The following is a 19,600-nucleotide window of genomic DNA, read 5'->3' as shown; positions in this document are numbered from 1 at the left end:
GGTTTTATTTCTTGCATATTCTGAAGTGACACAGGATAACAGGGATGACTGACATCCATTACACCTGATACGGAGGGGACTGCAGCCTCACGGGAATGCATAGGCACTTGCTTCTGCTTGAACACTTGAGCAGACCTGCTGAGCCCTGCAGGTTTACGCATTACCTCTGGCTCCAGGCAGCGTGGCCAAGTGGCTGGGGTTCCCAGCAGGCATGAGGTCATTAGGATTGGCCGTGTGTGTAAATGGTTTGTGGAGACAAGGACCCACAGAACCAGTCTCTTAAAGTCCATGGAATCACTCTGGTATTAAAATGGAGCAAATAAGAGACTATCAGCTTTGAACACCTGTAGGTAAAAAGTTTATTATTTCTGACGTAGTTTTCATATCCCTAATCCAGAGATCATAATTGTCTTTGTGTTGTTTTGGTGTGGTTTTTACCAAAGGGTGGAGTAGGGTGCTCATTTATGGTCAGAAAAAATGATCTGAGCACATCTAGAAATTCAGAAAGGTGCTTTTAGTCTTCTGCTTTCTCTTCCCTTCGTCATACTCCCATGACTATGCTATAAGGCCTAATAGTTATTTTTATACAATGTTTGTTCCTAGTTTGGAAGTCTGTGGTGAGCTTTAATGAACTCAGCTGTGTGATCCCTCCAAGAGACAAGTAAATACATGCAATTTCCCGTTTGCACGCAGACTAGGAGTCAGATATTGAAAGGTGTAAAGAGTGCTGATATCGGTGGCTCTCAGGCTGTACTGCAGTGAGCATCAGCTCTGGTATCATCCCTCACCCTGCTTTGGGAGCGGATCTGCAGCAAATCTCTAGTGAAAAGCCTTATACCATGGGTTTGAGAGCTGGAATATCATCTTAATGCTGGTCACCTTTGCATGTTTACTCTTCTGGTTTCGTTTAGCATCACCCACATCATTAGTCTGACCAGGCTGGATTTAGGTTTGGTTTGTTTTCTTTTTCCTTTCCATTAATTTTTATGACAGTAGCATTCATGCATTCTCCCCCTAGGGGAAAAAAGAAAATAAAAATTTGATGGAACCAAGGAAAGTCCATGTATGCTTTAAACGAGAAAAGGCTATTTATATCTCAGAAAGAAAATACTTCAGCTGAAGGAATATCATTGCCTAAGAGTAATTAAATTATGTCGATATTCTAAGAGCCCTGTGTGTATAAGAGGCCTATGTGTGTATATTTATATGCATACACAAGTTTTCTCTATATAAAAAGTAGGAAGTCGCACTCTAGTATTTGTATATGTGCATCTATTGCGTGTATTTTATGCATGGCATGGATAATATAAAAGCATTTATTTAACCATGCACACACAGAGATTTGGGCTGTAATCCTTTTTTATCTATAGAATCATGTAATACAAAGGAAATTTAGTGGATTTATAAAATAAAATACAACAACATTAATAGGGCAGGAAATTCCTTCAGGAAATTCCCACTGGCATGAATAAGAAGCCTAAAGGACTTATCCAGCTTTTGGGCAGGCGGGCAGCTCACATTGACCTTGCAGCACAACTACAATGCTAACTAACTAGTTTAAACACTGTCACAGATGGGTAGTTCAGATTTAGCAACAAGCATGGATCAGAGCACTTATGAACTTGAGCTCTTCCAGGAGAATTTTTACTCCTGGTCTTTCCAGAGCTGAAGCTTGTGCAGGGGGTGTTATCATCTGTTGCATTTATTTTTTGTGCTGGTTGCACATCTGCAAAACACAAGCTGTGCTGTACAACAGAGGTACATTTGTGTGATGAGCTGAACAGTCTGATGAAGCTGAAGTAATCTTCAATACAAACAGGCAAAATTGAGGGAGCTTCTCATAGTTTATATTTGATTATTTTTAATAAAAGCTGAAGTTACATGCCTGCTTCTAAAGTTAACATTTCTGTCTCTGCTTAATCTGCTCTCTCATCTTCCTTTCCTTAACATGATTGATTGCTGTGCTCTGAAAACAGCAACAGAGCTCTTTGGCAGCTTGAGATTTTGAATTGTGCTGTAGTGGCAGGAACAGTTGGCAAGGGTTTCTGAAAGGTTAATCCACTGAGGATTTATGGGTTTGCGTTAGAGAGAGAGCAAACATTATTTGTGTTGTCATGCTATAAAGCTATAATCTGACATTGATGGTTATTTTGATTTTGCTTATATTTCAATGAATGGGAATTACATAATAGCAACTTTCCTATGCAGATCTTAAAGTGGCTTAGAAAATACAGCAAACCTCTTTCTGTCAGAGTTAAGGAGGCAGAGAGGCTCTCAAGGTCAAACAGCGAGCAGAGGGTGGAAGCTGTGTGCCAGATTTTGGCATTCATTGTGCTGCTCTTTGATGTGCACTTCCAGCTTTCTCTGCGCCCTCTCCCAAGCTATTAAATATTTCACCTGGTCAGAACCCATTTCAAATGTATTTTCTTCCTGTGGTCTCTATATGTTTATTAACATGGCTTCATTCAGCCATTCCATCCTTAAAAGTCCTGGCATGTTTTGCAGGGTATGTATTCGTTCCTTTATTCAAATTCCACAACTTCTGTTGAAGCTCTCAAGCTTCAGGGAAGCGAGGGTCAAAGTCAGGAGGGTGTTCAGCAGGTGACGTGATACTAAAAAACAATCAATCATGACCTTAATACAAGGGAATTGTTTTTTACATTATTATCCCTTAAAGGAACCCTTTGCAATAGGGTATCACCAGTGCCAGGGCCACGACTCAACACAGAATTGGTCATTTAGATACATATTAAGAATGTACAGAGTAAACACAGCTTCAAAGAAATTTAAATGTCCAGGATGCTGTAGACAATGACTGCTATCCAGTGGACTGGGAAGCTCCTATCTATCTCAATTATTTTTAACATATTACTGAACAAAGTAGATGAGTGTTCTGTCCACAGTGTGTCAGATAAAAAAGGATTCCAAAAAATAAGTGAGAGGTCAGAGATGTCAAAAAAAAGAGAAACTAGGCAAAAAATAATTTTCTTTGAAGTTCCCTTCAAACTTTGGTTTGAAGTCTGGGCTGGTTGCTATTTAGTTTGAACAAGTTTGCTGATCTCTAATTAAGAGCATTACTTGACCATAAGGCCAGTAGGAATGCTTTTGCACTCTGTGCTTGAAATTTCAGTAGCTTACCTCTGGGAAGCAGGAGGGAAAATAAAAAAAATCAATGAACCTAATGTGACAGATAGTAAAGGCAACATGCAAGATAACAGTATTAAAATTGGAGAGTTTAATATCTGTAAGAAGGTTCTGATCATTTTGTAGGACAACAAAAGTCAGAAGTTCAGCTTCTGATCATAGCTTCCCGCGTTCTGCCTGTAATAAGGGACTAATTCTTTTCTGTGCACCGTAACAGCGAGGAACTTAGGAGAGGACTTGTACGCATTCAGATTTCTGTGCAGTTCCGACTTCTTAAAAAGCAAATATCTTTGAACATACAGAGACATCTGAGGTGCTGACTTCCTTCAGCCTTCCCTGCAAGGCCACGAGGCGATACTGTGTTCAGCTACGTATTTTTGTTGCTGGATACATTTCTTTCCAACTCAAACTCTCAGAACAGTGATCTTCAACTTAGCTGTGATACTGGAAATCTAATATTAGTATGTTAAAGCTTAATGTATGTGATCTGGAGATACAGATTGGATAGGTATTCTAGATTTTTCATCTCTACAAGGCTAAATGCTATAATTGTCTACATTCAGCTGGGAAATATTGGGCACTTGTTTTACTTATGACATAATGCGCTGTTTCCATGGCAAAGCAAGTTTTCTAGGTCTCACCTGTTCATCATATACTGTCACTTGAATATCAGGCAGAGTACACATTGATTTCTTCCCCCATACTTCAGAAGCAAAATGTTTATTGTCTTGTTAAAATTAGACATGAAAAGGAACTGCTGCAATGGAGAAAGATGATAAGAACCGTGGTGACATTGGCTTTAAAGGAAACGGAAGATAATTTTACTGAAAAGCAGTGTGGGGCTGAGGAAGAGCTGAGTGAAAGGTCCATTTCCTTCTTGGCTCAGAGAAAGGAGTTAAAATAACAATATTTGGAGAACAGTCGCTATTAGCATTTGGATATTTGACGGTTACCACAGAAATGCCATATTTTAAGCATATGGAACTATTGCAGCCTACTGGGTTGATATGTTGGCAAACATTGACTTCCTAATGGCAACTGCTGTGCAAGTGACAAAAATGCTTCTGTGCCTTCTGGTGTGAGGAAACTGTTTAAGCAACAGACTCTTGGCATGGCTCAGTGAGTCTATAGGAGCCACTCCTGCACTCAGCAACAATGAAGATGGCTGGGGAGAAAAAGCATCTCCCACCTGGGGTTAAAACTCATGGTTTCCTGGGCAGGGAACAACATGGCTGCAGCCTGTTGCAGAGGTACAGACTCTGGGGCCATCGCTTGGACTCTAACCCATGCAAAACAAACCCAGTAAGCGTAACCCACACCTACACGTCTCACTGTGCTGAGCCAGGCATCTCAGGTGTCACTGATTTGCAAGTGCCAAAGTTGTGTCAGTTAGCATCCCAATGTTGAAACCATCAACCACTACTTTATTTCTGAGACGTGTCTGTTCCTCAAGTTTGTTTGATATTTGTCTTGGCTTTCTGTCCAACCTGTTTGTCTCAGGAACTTTAGATTTCATAGGACTTCTAATGACATAGTTCTTTCCATTATTTCCGTAGTTTTATCTCCACCCTGTCCTTTAAAAGAGAGAAATGAGACATGGTAGTCTCATTTTCTCAGATGAAGGACAGAGGTGTAGAAAAACCTAATACTCTTGTCAGAGCTCAGGGAGGAAAACCATCGCAAAGTAGGTCCAAGTTTCTTAACTTTTAGCTATTCCAGGATTCTGGTTTGCCTTCGGTGTTTGTTAGAAATGCTTCCTTTCACCTTCATCCTCTCACTTTCTTTACACTCAGCTGATGCAGCAGATGACATTTGCTCTGGTCCATCCAGCTATATCAAACCAAAGATATTGTGGGTTGCAAAATGACACTTTCCTTTTTTCATCTAACCGCAGAAAACTGCCCTAGAACCTAGATGCATCTTCAAATTTTTCATACCTGAAAGCCACATGACCTGCATAACTCAAATAAGAAAGCTTCTTGTACCCTTAATTCTTAATTTATTCATATAAGGATTTGAACGAATCTGTATGTGTGAAAGGAAAAGATGGATATCTTTTATAAAGGGATGTTACTCTTGAGTTGAGATAATTAGCCCCAGAGGAGTCATTTCATATCTGTAAACAGAAAGGGACATGCTAGTTGTCTTAAAATAGGTGTGGATGTTCATATAGAGTAGCTTGAACTTTCCAGTTTGGCTGTAAGATACACAATGCACTCTAGTTCTTATTCATGGTAATACCATCACTTTAAAAGTCAAACTCTAACAAGTACAGCTACAGTAAAATCTGTAGAGTCCAATGATATTATTGGATAGCAGCTATTTAGAGGTCATTTCTTTTGATTTAGTTGAAATTATTTTGAGAGGCTGGATGCATCAATTAAAATTGGAAGCTACAATGATCCTCCTCTAGATTTAAAACTCAGGTAGCCTGAACTCTTGACCTCATTGTTTCCTGTCTCCATACAGCTCAGAGATGCTTGCAACTTAAATTGAAATTGCCCTTCTACATAATTAACTTCTGCCTGCAAAAAATTTGCACTTTGTAGGGAAGTTCCGTAGCAGAGCTTTAATGTCACATTGTGGTTTAATCTTAGAGAAGCAATTACTGTCACTTTGTTACTAGTGCCATTGCCAGCTCGTTTTTAAACCAAAACCCAAGCTAATAGCACATAGCTTTAGGTTTGAGCCTTAATAGAATGTGCAAGTGAGGGTTAAGTCTGATTTATGTCTTTGAACTTTTTTATCTGAGTCTTGGTGGTTTTCTGCTTCTGTACATGTACAGGGAATATTTTTCAGTGGGCTGTGGTTTTTTTCAGATATATTTTTGTAACTTCCAGGGGACTTTTGTCAGTAGGATGAAGTGCTGATAACTACGTGGGTTCTAGAGCTGACCAGAAGCCTGATAGGTCTGATTTTAAACAAAAATTAAACTTAAAAGTTATGAAAACATATGAAAAACAGTTCATGGAAAAGACAGCTTGTGAGCAGAAACCAGTGGATTCAGTGTCCTGTCCTGCCAGTGGTAACTGACTCCCTTTTAGCAGACAAATTTAATAGATTTTGAACTCTTTGTAATATGGATTTCAGCAACAGGGACAGAGGATCCACTGGTCTGGGATTGGAACAAAGGAAGCACCACACTGATTTCCCTGGAAATGTTGGCTGAGGAATATGTGCCAAAGTCTTGGTTTGAAGAGCCACCTTAAAAGCTTCAGATTTGTTCTTGCATTAATTAGAACATCAAGATAATATTGTGTATTTGACTCAAATGTTATTTTGTGTAGAAACCCTTCCTTTCATATAGAAATACTCAGTAGTTCGAATCTTGAACTGAAACTTGATCAGCAGATAAACATACTGCGAAATTTATACTGCTGGTTTTGAGTGGAGCATGAAATTGAGGTAGACAACCCAGTCATTCTAAGCCACTCTCATTAATTTGTCTTCAATGCATATTTCGTGTGAGTAGTGCTCTCCAGTGCTCTCCCTGTTGTACACTTGTCAGTCGTCCCTTCGGTAAGCAATAGGTTAGCTGGGCTTTTGCTGCTTTCCTGGTTGTAAGTCTCCCTGTCTTCAGGTAGAAAACTCATGAATGCTGCAGATTTATAACCAAAGTTATTCCGGTATTCTGAAACTGTAAATTGTGCCTCACTTCACAACCTCTCCCCTTTTACAGAAGACAATTTTAATACTAAGGGAGTAAAGTGTTTCTCTTGCAAATAAGGATATAATAAGAGCATCAGTAAACTAAGGAACAACACAAGCTCTGAGCATGTTGCATATGATGAATAAGGCTTGAAAAGAGAGCAAATGCAGGCTTAATGCTGAAACTGAAGATGAATGACATCCTTATCCCTGCCATTGTAGAGAGAACTTCAAATTTTTTCTTAAGTTGAAACAATAACCATCATATTTTTTGCCTGCTATAGATTCCCCTCCCCCCAGCCACAGTTATCAGGATATTTAAACTCTTGCGTGGTTTTGCAGATCCTTGTAAACAGAAAGTATTGTGCACTTTCATTTTGCTTAACGTTTTAAGGTTATACTTTGCTTTCTTATTCCTTCAAGGGCTAGATTTGAGTTTAAAGCTGGGACCCCGGTATTATACCAGAGACATACATGCCTTGCTGATACCCATGTAATGATCAGAAGCTTCTTGCATGCGATATTACTTGTATCCAAGTGTTGAAAATTTATGTTGTAGATGAAAAGGGTGGGCTTATAAGACAATTTCACTACAGGCTTCTCTGCAGGAGTTTTGTATGTGCAGTTGACAGTCTTAATTGTACGGAAATACGCTGTCTTTAAAAAGCCCTACATTGAAAATTCACCAAACCCCACAATAGTTTGGAAAATGGGAGGACATAGGGTTCAGTAACAGGCCTGGAGCTCTTCTTTAGGAGGCATGCCTGTCTCGGGATATGGGTTTGTATTCATCTGGAGCAATGATCAGTTTAATGATTGTTTTCCTGCTATCCATACAAATGAGCTTTGGTACAGGCCTGTGCAATTTAAAAAAAAAAAATAATAATAAACAAAAAAGACCTGGTGTCATGATGGCTAAACGCTCCAGCGTTACAGCTTCAAAATGAAACTTAAATCTGCAAAAAGCAGCTGGAAAGCCTTTTAGAGCAAGTTAACTGCAAGGGTGTTGCTCTGGCCCCGTCCCCTCACCGCTGAGCAGACACGTGAAGCAGAGAGCCAGCAGCGTGCGGTTGCAGCAGCGGCTGATGCTGCAGATGTCCGCCCGGCCCAGCACTGGCAATGTAAAATTTACTCCTGTTTTGCTCCCCCCCCCCCCCCCCCCCCGACCAGCTGACTGATGATTTAAAGTTGGCATGTGAAGCACCCATATGTCCAGCTCCAGGAGGAGTCTCTTCAGTAGAATCATCTCCTTGACAACTCATTTTTCTTTGTCTGTTTCTTGGCTTTGTAGCAGGGACCTGTGTGTGTGTCTGGTGCGGGGTTTGACTGCTGCAACTCTGCTTGATCCTCCTTGATGTATTTTATTTTCCCTTAAGCTTATTAGAGGTCCTGTTGCCTACAGTATAGGTCTTGGGGAAGAGGGACTGAGTTATGAATCATGTAGCTGAAGTGAGGAGAAAGATGCTCTCCTTTCCTGTATGAATTTCTGGGGTTTTTAATGTGAGTATCTGTAGAAACACCTACACTGCCGCACATGGGGTAGGTGAAATGTAGAGAAGTAACCTTATTAGCCCTCTGTATGTGAAACCCAGGAGTTTTATAACACTGCAACACCAGGTACTTGACAGCAGCAGATTCACCCAGGTGAGCAGAGTCCAGTTATACTCTCTTGCACAGGAGGACCTTGGGGCAGCAATAGGAGTGAAGCAAGTGGAAGTGGAAGTACCTCCAGAGGGATTTGGTCTCTGATGTGGTTGCTTGGTACTTTCCAAAGCAATATAGTAGTTGCATTTCATCTCAAACTATTCACCTGAAGCTACTAATTGCATTTAGAAATTGTCATCCCATGTGACATTGTATACTGATTGACAAATTATATCTCTTTCTGAAATTGCAGCAATTGTTGTACCCTTCTCAATCAGTAACTGTGCTTTTATTTTTCATTCTTTGTCATGGATGGCCAGAACATGATCTGCACATTTATCCCTCCCATGTACTCAACTTTGCGTGACAGTCCTACCTTACTCTACCTACCTCTGGGTGAAAGCACTTTGGGTCCAAAGGCATGGATGGCATATTGCATTCATTTCTGTGTGACAGGTAATTTGTATTTTGGTGCTAATAGGAACTTATGTAGATGTGCCTAAAATCATAGATTCCAATGACGGTGGCAGACTTTTTAATGATCGAAAATACATTCCTCCAAAGGCACACTGTATTTAGGAAAATAGTGCGCTGAAAGCCTAGCGGTAGACTTTCTGTCCTAAGCTTAACCCTTTTTATCTGTACCCAAGAAAGTCAGTTCTTTTGGGTGGGAAGGTCAGACTGAGCTTCTGGTCGTGGCATGCTTCTGCCTTACTGCCTTGTTCGATCTCATACTTCTCTGATGCTCCTTGGGCATCTCCCAAAGATACACTTGGTACACTTAAGTGTCAGGATGGTCTGTTTAGACAGAAGGTAACTTAAAGGTAGCCTAACAAGGGAGCTTACTTATATATTATTCCTTGTCAATGTAGACACTGAGAAAGAGATTATTTACACATTTGTGGTGTACAATTATGATACATCCAACCTGTGATGGATTGAGCCAGTCAGACCAGCGTGCTGTGTCCTTGAGAGTGAACCATCTCCTTGCCTTGCTAATCATTTTGACTGCTTGTCTCTAAGCTGAACTGACTTGGATTCAGGTATTTTTTGACTCAGACAGCTAAATCCCCAGAAACAGTGGAGAGCATAAAAGCCTTTCTAATAGTCCTGTAATATCAAAGCAATGTAGTTTCCACACTTCTAAATTTCCTTGGAAGTATGTGTCCCGTTGGTAAAACTGCACACTAGCTCTTCTCTCTAGGCAATCTCTCAAGCCTTCACCTTCTCTCCTTACACTGAATGTCTCATGTTTTCAGCAGGACTTCAGGAGTGTGGGGCTCCTACTTAATACTTAGACAAATACCACTCTTGCATTGCCTACACAAGACTTTTTGTAGGTCTGCCACAAAGTGCAATTGCATAAGCAAGGTGGTAAACCATGCTGTGCTCCCGAAAGCTCTCCTGTGCCTCCACAGGGAGGGACCCCGGCTGAAGCACCACACACACGGGCATGTGGCATTTTCTACTGTGCCTTGTGCAGCTATGGGGGCACGAGGCAACTCTCTTTTAGGAAGTGCAATTCTGCAGGGGCCTGAGAAATTAAACAGTCCTGTAGAAACAAACATATTTCTTCTGGCACCAGCAGAAAGCAGATGTTAACCTGATCAATTATCGATGAGGCAGAAGAACAATATGCAAATTGTAATAGACTACAAGCAGCATCTTGTATGTGGTAGAAAAATAGAAAAGGAGAGGAAGCTTTGGTATATAAAACAGAAATTAAAAAGTGCACAGATGTATGAAGCTCTCTGTATTTCAGGATATATTTCTGCAAAACAGCAAATGAGCCACAATTCACTATTAAAAGTGAAATGCATTTTGCTGGCTTTACTCAGCCCACTAATTGCCCATGAAAATTCAGGTCTGGTATTTGACACATTAATTACTCAAAAAACATTTACACTAGGGCTTGTAGAAAGGAACAAAGAGAAAATGTAACTGAGAGAATAAAAAGCTGGAAAGCTGGGGGAGGAGGATTTTAAGACAAGCCTTTTGATGCATTAATCATACGGCATCCTCTGGGGCCAAATGCTGACCACTGTAACACACGGTGGAAGTGAACAAATGCCCGTTAGCTAGACCAAAACAGAGCGAGGAATGGCAGCTGCCCAGCAGGCATGATCGCTGGTACACCACCCACACCACATCTGCTCAAGTTTTTGTTAGATGTAGAAGTGAAAACATCTGGGAGGGATGCTGGGAGACCTTCAGGAAGTTTCCACTCAGCCACTTCATTTATCTAGGGATGCGAGGAATAACTGGTGTCACGGCAGGTTGCCACCTCTGCATGATCATTTGGTGTCTCTGACTGTCCTCGGCAGGGTTGTGTCTTAAATGTGATTACTGGTATCAATGCACTGCCTACAACTGACATATCATCACATCTTCACTCTTCTGAGATCACAGATACTGGAGGAGAAACTGGGTGGTAAATCTAGAAGAAAGGAATGGAACATGAATGACGTGTTGGTGATTACACCTCATTACAGAGCCAATGCCATTTTGCATAGGAGTAAATAAGAGCTTTGGGGAAATTTGGGCTTTATGAAGCCTCTGAGGAATAAAAATAATTTTTTTTTTTTTCTCCCGGATTCCATTGATTGTGGTGTAAAAAAATATTTATATTGTATGCTGGAAAGGAGGGAGAGAGATTGTTTGCTGTGAGGAGAATTAAGGCATGAGTTACTATTGAAATTAGTACTCTTTATTGACTCAATCCAGTCATCTCCAATCATTACAGTTTTACAGAAATGTTAAACTACTTTAAAACTTTCATTTCCCCTTTAAAACTAAATTACTTTTGTGTTTTCTCTAGCAGTAGTGCCACCCTAAGGCAAGCAAGTTACAGTAGAGCAAACATATAAACAACAATCAAGGCATAATTACTAAATGGGAATAACACTTTCTAATGCTGCTTCTCCCAACCCAGCTCTGTGTGTACTGTAATGGAAACTCTCTCCTGCTATTTGCAGTCGAGTTCTTCAAGCAGATGTGGGTTATGCTTGAGCAGTTTAGGATTGTCTGGTTCACTGATTATGCACTTCAATCCAAAGCTCTTTTATTCTTTCTCTTAAATTAAGAAAAATCCTTTTTAGGGATAGATAGAAAACTCTGAATAAAATAATAAAATACATGAATATTCCTTCTATTATCTGTAACTTTTACTGAAAATTGAAATCTTATTTTTGATTCCAAGATTAGCTTCCCTCATTTTCCTACTATTGCCTAATGTTTCTGTCTCAGTCATGAGCATTAATCTAAATTATGATATGCTTTCTATGGAATGACACAACCAAATTCATCTTGGGCAAGAAAGACTATGGTCCCCTAAACTCTGCTTTACAAAATATGAATTTTGCTTCAGTTTCAGACAGCTTTTCAAAATCTGTGGTGCATATCCCATTAGAGTGTAGGTTCTGAACTTTTTGAGATTTATTCATCGCAAATCACCCCGTTCCTATTCATCTTTTAATATTTGTCCTTAGAAAGAATTCACACTGTGCAAGCTTGAAAAACTCAGAAAGCTACGGTAAAGGATTGCAAATCACATGAGGTTTCAGGTACCTCTAGATACCGTAGGCTCACAGCGGTTCTCTCTAGACATATATTGGGTTAAACCTTTATTGCAGAATTCAAAAACTAACATTGCTGTAAAATATTGAACTGCAGTTTTAGTCCCTTTTGTTTCTATTGTTACAGTAGCTTAAAGCCCTAAGCAAACACCAGCACACCATTTGGCAAGAATTGTACAATAGCAGGGGGAACAAAAGTTCCTGTTCTCAAAGAACTTCAAATTTGCATCTTAAGGGAGAAATGGAGGAAAGCAAGAAAAAAATCTGAGTAGTAAGACATGCAGTGGTATCAGGGCACCAGCAAACTACAGTGGGATTTGTTTTGTCTGTGTGTTTGTTTCTAGTTCCAAGGGGTATTTGGAAATACTTTCAAGAGGTAACTCTGTGAATGTTTCGAAGGCAACAGAACTGGTGACAAACTTTCTTAGGTAGAATCTGACGTGTTAAGAAGTAACAGACTAGATATTGGTGACAGCTACTGGTATCACAAATGACACCTTCCCAGGCTTTGTTAGACAGAGTGATGCTAATCCAGAGGTGACCTAGCCTGGCCAAATTTCCAACACCTGTGTTCAGCTGTAGAGGACTGCATGGTTTAATAAGAGGTTGGTTTCCTGAGCCTACCTAAGCAGTCTGCAGGACTGGCTCTTGGTTTGTGTGTCTTATACCAGGAAGACTGAGGATGGACCTGGGATGGAGAGCAAGGTTTGCTGCTCCTGCTGCTGCCGCAGCATGAAAGAGCCTGGCTCAGTGCCTGCTCTGCTGCCAGCCAGTGGTCCTAACCCCTGTCACAGCATGTACCATACACTGGACTTGCTCAGGTTTTCCAGGGCTCTTACCTAGGCAAAAGAAGTAAATTAACCGTGGCTGTTTTGCCACCTCGTCATTCTGCTGCCTTCCACAACCACCTGCTCTGCCGACAGCAAGCACTGGCCTGCCAGCTGGGTGCTCCCGTGGTCAGGAGTCATAGTGCAGATCTGGCGTCTTCGGTGCCTGTGATATGAGCTTGGTAGGTGGAGAAACATACTCAAAACACTGGGAAAAACAGTATTTTGTGACTGCCTTTCCACGTGGGTCAAAACCATAGCTGTTCTCAGCTGCCATTGCCTGTTATTCTGGATCTGGTATGCAGATACCAGACTGAGGAAGAGGACTATTTCTTTCCCGAACAGTATTTTTCAGTGGATAAAAAACAGCTTCAGTTTTCTGGGATCACCATCACAGACTAACAATTCACTTAAAAAAAAAAAAAAACAACCAGCTAAACATTGTGATCGGTTGAGCCCAGAGATTTCAAATGCTGAGTTTCACCTCGTAAAGACAGATGAAAGGAGCTGAATATCTTGGTTCTTCAGTCTGTTCTTAACTTTCCACCCCAATTGCAGTCAGATATAATCGCAATGCCAATACTGGTGATTTATCATTAAAGTCACAAATAACCGTTTGACATTGATAGAGAAGAAAAGTGTCAGAGCCCATCAGTGTGCCATGCAACAGTCCTTATGCAAAGAGCTGGCGGAGAGACATCCCTCGATTAGGCATTGCGGTGGAGTAACTCTGACTTGACTTTCCCGCACTTCTAGTCAGAAGCACTTTCTGTGAGTGAGAGTGGAAATGTACACCAGGCACGTGCTCTGTCTGCAACAGGAATGCTTCAAGCAGTAACACAGAGAGTTTCAAAATAAATTAACACTTACAGAAACCGAGAACTGCAGAAAGGCATCAAATCTGCCCAGAAATGTGAAGATATGCTCTGTTCAGAGACTACCCCCCAGCCTCTCTTTGTCCTCTGCAGAGGGTTATTTAAAAGCCCTAACAAGACCTTTGGAAATACTCGGGAATAACCCATGGCAAAATGATTTTCTCTTTTTTTACTTTTTCAACTTCCAGAAAATATTTTTGATAAAAGTGAGCTTTATTTCACTGCTGAGAGTGAAGTGGTTGCTTCATAAGCCTTCATCTAACAGCATTTTATGCAGCAAATGAAACAGAGGCATGTTCAAGGGCAGTAGAGGAACTCAAGCAAATGTGCAGCTGGACATAGTGAGCTGCAGATAGAGGGAGACTGCCTATAATTTATTTTACAGTGTAATTGCTGTCTGATAGTCTCTAGGATCTATGTGTACTTTGATCTCTACAGAGCTGAGAGCCAAGCCTAATGCTGCACATATATATGCAAATAGATATAAACTTTAATGTTCAGGGGCATTGTGTCATTCACAAAATATAATGAGTCAAATTATCCTTTTCTTATAGTCTGTATTTTCTTATAGCCAAAATTCAGCAAAGCATAGCAGCATACACTTAACTTTCATTCTGAAGGCAATGACACTTAGACACATGCTTAAAAGCTTTGCTGAATCAGGCTGGACTTAAGTATTTGCTTATACGGAGATGTGCACCAAAGAGAGTTGTTTGTTTGGAACTTAAAATAATGTTCTGTTCAGGCTTATGGAAACTACAGTGTTTCTTTCCTTTCTGTCTGAAAAAAAAGTACTGGTGGGGGACATAATCTGGTTTGTTCCTCAGACAAACCCATTTTAGGATCAACATGGACCTTGCAACCCTACAAAGTGCCCCTCCCCTAGAGGTCTCAGGCAGGGAATGGCGAGCCAGTCTTGGATGAAGGGAGCAGTGAGCCAGGGATTTGAGCTGGAATGATCATGAACTTGCTTTCCTTTTTGACAACAGCAGTTCTTTTTAATTAAGCTACAATATTGTCAAAGGACCTGAGGGACACGCAGGACACATGGCAGCGGTGTGCTTTTGTGACGGACAAGGACAACAGCATCCCGGGCTGTGCTAGCAGGAGCATCGCCAGCAGGTGAGGGAGATGATCTCTTCCCCCCGTTTGGCACTAGTGAGAGTACATCTGGAGCCTGTGTGCTGTTGTGGGTACAAAACCAGACACTGACAAAATGGAACAAGCCCAGCGGAGGGTTGCTGAGGTGGGCAGGGGCTGCAGGATGTGGCGTACGAGGAAAGGCTGAGATGTTTGTTCAGCCCAGAGAAGAGGCGGGTCAGGGAGGGTTTTATTGTGGCCTACAGATGCCTAATGGAAGGATATGGAGAAGACAGGAAGAGGCTACGCTTAGAGGTGCATGGTGGAAAGTCAAGGGGCAGCAAGCACAGGGTGCATATGGGAAATGCTATCCAGATATACATAAAAGCTTTTTGCCTATGTAGGTGACCAGTGAGGGCTCCCCAGGGAGGCCATGGCCTCTCCATCCTTGGAGATATCCCAGACTGGACTGAACACAGCCCTGAAAAACCTGCTCTACCCGCGCCTGCTTTGAGCAGGGGGGTGGACTGGAGACCTCCAACAGTCCTATCTGACCAGAGTTATTCTGTGGATAAACATTTTTTTTCTAAAAAACACCCTTACAGTCACATTTATTTTATCTTCTTTAGCTGTGTTCAATCTCCTTGAGTTGCACACATACACCACGAGTCAGCACTTTCATCACTGTCTTTCTGTTTAAATGAAGTCTTCCGACCTGGAGCCATTTGGTGAGCGAGGAAAAGTAATTATGCACCAAGTTCTTGTCGACTGCAGATTTCCCGCTCATTTTTATGTACCTAGTCATAATCTAACTCTCATAAAATTTAAGCACTGCTGCATTGCTAGCATTTCCATTTTGCTTGGTGATTTTTATTTTTTTTTTTAACACAGTGCTACCAATTTACTTGAAAGAGAAGTCAGGGTTTTTTTACAGATAACATGTCTAATTTTTATTTTTTTTTATGATAACATGTTTAAATTTTGTTTTGATACTCCCAGAAACAGTAAATTGGGTGAAAAAGTCTCTGGATTTTCTTTTTTTGTATTCCTCCCAAAGCAATCAGTTGGATTATTATTCATCTGCTGACTTAAAAGTAATGTCACCCCCTGAAACTCCTTGTTCAGGCAAACTGAATTATTTCTGACAAGGATTCAACTGTGCTAGTACTGTGCATTGAGCAGTCATTGAAAGAATATGTAGATATAGCTACTTCTTTTAACATAGATGGGGTAATGAAAGCCCATCTCACCTGTGCACCTCAGAAATCCATGAGTAATTAAGGTAACCAGCCTTGATTTGTATTTGGAAAGGCTGAGTGCTTGTGTGGGGTACTCAGAGAAATGATCTGTAAATGAATGAATACAGCTACATTGGTATTCAGCATTATTTGCTGTCCTGGAGCAAAGCGAAGGAGAAAACAAAAATATGGAAATGAGAAGAGGAGATAATGTGAGAGATGTGAGAAGGACAAAATCCTTCTGAGTAGCATAAGAGCAAGGACATTTTCATTCTGTTGTTTTCTTCCCTCTGCAAAATAGAACAGTTACTCTTCTTTGTTGGGCTACACTCATTAAAATACCTTCAGTGAAGACCAATTCACTTTTTAATTAAAACTGACATATACCCCAAAATTTGGAAATTTTATCAAACACTATCTGGAAGGCTTTCATTCATGAGATTTTCAAAGTAAATCTGTAAGCTAAAGAAAGTGGGGTGATTATACAAATTTGTCCACCCACTTTGAACACAAACTCATCCTTTTCCTCTTCTAATGTAGGGCTGGGACATGCTTAACAGTAAATTCCCTCTATATAAGATTGCCAGTTTATTAATTCAGATTTAGGACTGTGTCTTTTTATGTGTTTGTACAATACTTACAACACCTAGTTGCAAGTAAAAAAAAAAAAATCTGTAGCTGTGATATAAGCAATTTCTTTAGGAGTACAATGAAAATAGGCAGTTCTCATATAATGCCTGGTGGAAGAGGTCAGCCTTGTTACTGCTGGTTTACAGGGCAAACTAAGTCAGACAGAGAAATGACTTGGCTGTCCACCAGGCAATCAAGAACAAAACCTAAGGCTGCGCCTATGGAGGCATGTCCAGGATTTTTCAAGTTCACTTCTAATTTTAACCACATTTGTACCCATACAGTTTGTTGAGCTGTATGGCTGTCTGCTAACTTAACAGCCTCTTACTGCTAACATCAACTTCATTTATATACCCACAGCTCAATTCAGTCCATCTGATGACTAATGGGGTAATAAAGAAGCCTCCACCACTTTTAAACTCTGCATTCCTAGACAGTTAGAGCAAGAGCCTAGAGGACTTCATTGCTAAGTTCGTACAAGACACCTAGCTTACTCCTATTTCCATTTTGTTATAGACATCAGATGCTTTTTTTTATGTCGTATCCTCAGAAACTGCTGGTACTGCCCAGTACTCCTGTGCACCTGAGAGAGCAGCAAGGCTGGGGACCCTGCAGTCCCCCAGCAGCTGTAAATGTGCCGTGGCTGCAGTTAATGAGCTGCATTTGCCTGCCCCAACACTGAGGGCAGCCATGGAGGGAGGTTCTGAAGACCCAATAGCTTTTATGTTTTGTTTAGATGGATGAGAAAAATTTAAACAGGGGAACAGCAGAAAGAATCTGCAGGGTTTAGGAAAACCTCTGGAAGTGAAGTTGGAGAATCAAATTGATTTGTAAGGTTGGATACAGTGTGAGAGAGGATCTGTTGACATTGGTTTTGACACCATGAGTTTGTGCCATGAGAGGAGGAGAAGGTGTTTGCATAAGGAGCTGCTTGGGCTGTGTTCTGTAAATGGAAAGTGCCAGGGTCTCGTCTTGTGCTGGCATACTATTTTGAGTTTTTTAGACCAACTAGTTATGTTAAGATGTGGGTGATGGGTATGGCGAGTCAGTCTGGAAAACCTGTGAGTACATGAAGCTCTCCAGGTGCTCACAGCCTCAGGTTTGGTCCTGAGCTCTGTCTGTGCCAAACCTCTTCCCTCCCTTATGCATTCAGAGATTTTCTTTCAAAGCTATTAGCTCCAAAAATAGTCAGAGGATAGGAAATTTACATGGCATTTTCCTAAAAGTAAGAAAATTTATCACTAAGGGCATAGAAAACCTGTGTATTTTCCATCCTTTTTGTCCTTCTGGGGCAGTTTCAAACTGTCCCCTTGGGATACAACTTAATAACCTAAAAATCTGAGTTAAACGTTCACCTGTTTCTTCAAGAAGGCCTATACCTTTTGGTGTCCTTTTCATTACATTATTTGAGGTGTCTGATACATGATTATTTTACACATGTCAAATATTTACCATGGGTCAAGCGTTATTCAGACATTTAAACATCCCTCTCCCTTCTCTCCACGCAGTCCCTCTGCAGAAGTAAGCTGCTGTGGCAAGGAGGAGAGCTGCCTGGCCACAAAGGTCTGCTGGGTAGCCAAATTGTGCCAAGGCATATCAAAAATAACCACCACGGCATACAGTGATGAACTCCTTCCTTCACGCAAAACGACTGCTGTTTGGCAATTTCAGGCAATGTGACCCCCTACTATAGCTATCTTAGCTTGTTCTTTTCAGTTTTTAGTTATTAATACAGACACTTCAGTTATCAAAGATTTGACAGGAATGAAGGATTGACCTCCAGTGATTGAAGATGCAGACAATCTCAGCTTGTTAAAATAATAAATGGGTACCTGTCAAAGAGACACTCAGAGCAAATGTGGCCCCTGTAGATATCTCTATTGTAGATTTTTAAAAACTCCTTCTGCTTCCTTGTATGGATATTAATTAATAATAATATTTTCTTTCATTGAGATAGATGGAACTGCTAATTACTCTTTCCCCATGAATCCCTCACTAGTACCATTTATCCTGTAATAATTAAACATCTCAAGACAAAAAATGGTTGGTTAGAAGTAGTTAGTAGTGATTTAAGTGCTAGTAAAGAACTGGCACATAAAATAGTACAAAGAAGAACGTGGTTGTTTGTAGGATCTCTCTCTAAAGCAATTAGAAATAACAGTGTGGGATCAGGAGTTTTGTTGGGTTCCACTCTTTGATTCCTTTGCTCTGAACAGAACAAAAGAACTGCCTGATCCTGAAAACACACCATGCTATAAAACCCCCAAAGCTGTAGAAACCCTTCCAAAGGCAGTGCACAACATCAGGAGGCAGGAGCAGGTCTCGTGGGTGCAGCAGGGCTCCCTGATGCAACCATCTCAGCTGGCTCTGCACCAGCACCCAGCTGGTCCTGAGCTTGGGAACTACAGCGCAGGGGCTACGACAATGTGCAAGACCCCAGTCTGTCTTTGATGACGTACGGTGCCTTATCCACAGTCTCGTGAAACAACAGCACAAGCTTTTGGCATGCTTTTCCTTTCTAGACCGACTCTTATTAAACTCAATCATTCTGTCTGTGTTGCTGTCAGTGATGGCACCAAACCAGGGACAGCCTTTAGTACAAACATCCGATAAGTTTAGTTGTGAACTTACTGCACACAGGCAGTGTTGTGTGTTGTGTTGCTGTCAGTGTAGCAGTCCCAGGATGCCTGTAATCCAGCCAGGGTGTTCTAGTTTTACTGTGGTGCAAGTAAGATCAGTAACGAGTCCTTAATAGCTTTGAACTGAGGCAAGTCTTCCTTCCTCAATTGTTCAAAACATTGGTGTTACTGGAATATAAGACTGCTTAAAAAGGAAAAATAAATCTGTGTTTCCTCAGTCTGTGGGTGAGCAGAGGTACTTTTACTGAAAAACATTTCTGATGACTACCTTGCTTTGTTATAAAGATCCTAGTACTATAT

Source organism: Falco biarmicus, chromosome 4 (assembly GCF_023638135.1).
Source record: "Falco biarmicus isolate bFalBia1 chromosome 4, bFalBia1.pri, whole genome shotgun sequence".
Classification (NCBI taxonomy): domain Eukaryota; kingdom Metazoa; phylum Chordata; class Aves; order Falconiformes; family Falconidae; genus Falco; species Falco biarmicus.
The sequence above is the reverse complement of the archived record's forward strand: the minus strand, read 5'-3'. Positions refer to the sequence as shown.